Raw genomic sequence first — 2,500 nt, 5'->3', positions numbered from 1 at the left:
TATACAATAATTAGTACAAATTTGTCCACAACGTGACATAATACAAATTCGAATCTTGTATTGAGTGAGGGTAACAGAAACTATGATTGTTCTAGTGAATGGTAAAAATAATTATTTTTTTTCTTCAGATTTTACGTTTAATGTATATATTATATATATAATATATATATATATATATATATATATATATATATATATATATATATATATATATATAAATATATATATATATATATATATATATATATATATATATATATACTCTGTGTATGTGTTACGCACGAATAGGCATACAGAGTATTACTCATATTTGTTTATATACCATTAAGAAAATAACCCTGTTTATGTTACCCTAAATCGTCCAATGTTAACCAACTAAAATGAAATGAATAAACACTTTTCTCTCGTTATTCTAATTAAGAACATGTCACCAGCTCCACATAAAAAATCCATTAACATTTATTTTTAAACGTGAAACCTTTGGAATGTTAATTGGAGCGTGTGGTGGTAGGTTACACAGGACGCTGTACAGGAATCCACAATTACATCGCCTTGAAATTTGAACGTTCTTTGCCTCACGTTGTTACACATGATTATATAGACATAATTATAACAATACTTAAAATGCAGGCCTGTATTAAGGTTAGCGCCGTAGTGGAATTACATTTTACATTATTAAATGAAGGATTTTTTTTTTTTCAACCACAGTAATTTTTGCTTTATTTTTATTAGTTGGTGGGGCTGCGAGGCCCACACCCTCCCGCCTTTGAATAATCATAGAGCTTTATATCAATTTCGTTTGGGTGTTCTCATTGGTCGCCTAATAATTTGTTAATCAACAACTAGCTTAATATGAAGTTGTTTATTATTATTAATGTTATTATTAATGCCAGTATACCCAATCCGTAAAAAAATGACGTTTAAACTATTTAGATAGATATGAACACACACACGCACACAGATTCAACCCTCCCCAACCCCTCCACCTTTCCTAACTACAACCTGTCCGTTATATGATTTGAGGGAGCCTGTTGTTTCCCAGTGTACCTCTCGGGGTATCCCCTCTCACTAGGGAATGACCTCTCCCTCTCCCTCCTGAGCGTGATAGGTTATATATATATATATATATATATATATATATATATATATATATATATATATATATATATATATATATATATATATATATATGTGTGTGTGTGTGTGTGTGTGTATGTGTGTGTGTGTGTGTATGTGTGTGTGTGTGTATGTGTATATATATATATATATATATATATATATATATATTATATATATATATATATATATATATATATATATATCCAGACTCTTGTTCTTTATTATACAGGGCAGATTTATTATATTATTATTATTATTATCATTATTATTATTATTATTATTATTATTATTAGATTAGATGCAAAGGAAAGTGCGTACCCATAGATAGTTTTGTTTCCTCGTTTTCATCTTTTATTTTAGGAATATCTAACATATGGTACATGGACGCCTAGTGTCTGCAACAAAAACATATCAGATTAACCATAACATCCACGGAAAAGGCAACAAGTTTGTCAATTACTTATCTCGGTGTTCTTCATTTAGTATGGCCACTGAATTTCACAGTATTAAGTAACTTTAAAAATCTGACTCTCCATGGAAGATTTTCATAAAACCTTTTTAAGAAAGGCAAACCAAAGCCCATCCCATTTATAAACATCTCTATAATCTCCTTCCTATTAAGCTGAAAACAGAAAAAGAGTTACATTATGCAAATGCCAATACAAAGTAGACAGGATTAGAAATGAAACCATAAGAGATTTTACTCGAGTGCCCTATGTGTATAAGATCATGGTGAGGGGTAGATGGAGATAGTTTGGTCATTTGCTTCGCACTCCCGAAGAAAGAATTAATTCACCAAACTTTCAACTGGGCTCCACAAGGCACTAGAAGAGTTTGAAGACCCAGACCTACATGGCTGAGGACTATGAAACGTGAAGTAGGAGAGTACGACTGGAGAAATATTGAATTAAAAGCTCAAGATAGAAGACGACTACCGTAACCTAACCGAGGCCCTTTGCGTCAATGGACGTGGTAGGAGATGATGATAATGATGATGATGAAAGTAGATCCGGTCAAGGTACATTTTCACGTAGACAAAAATATAAATGACATATTCGCCTTGTTTAGATTCAGTGTTTCACTGAATGCTGCTTAAATGGAAGGATTCTATTTCATATACAGTACACCATATGACTAGATAGATTTTCTTATTCAAATAATTTGACAAAGAATAACATGATGATCCAATGTAATGTGGCTTACACCAAACTCAAATTTTTAAGATAAGTAATAATTCATAGCACTATGATGTGTACAGTACTACAAAGGTAATATCTTTCATACACGCAAATAGTTATGATAACTTTTGCACATTTAGACGTGTTTTTCATATCCAAATAAGCCATATATTTTACTACCTTAATATCTGAATTCTCTTTTA

Source organism: Palaemon carinicauda, chromosome 10 (assembly GCF_036898095.1).
Source record: "Palaemon carinicauda isolate YSFRI2023 chromosome 10, ASM3689809v2, whole genome shotgun sequence".
Classification (NCBI taxonomy): domain Eukaryota; kingdom Metazoa; phylum Arthropoda; class Malacostraca; order Decapoda; family Palaemonidae; genus Palaemon; species Palaemon carinicauda.
The sequence above is the reverse complement of the archived record's forward strand: the minus strand, read 5'-3'. Positions refer to the sequence as shown.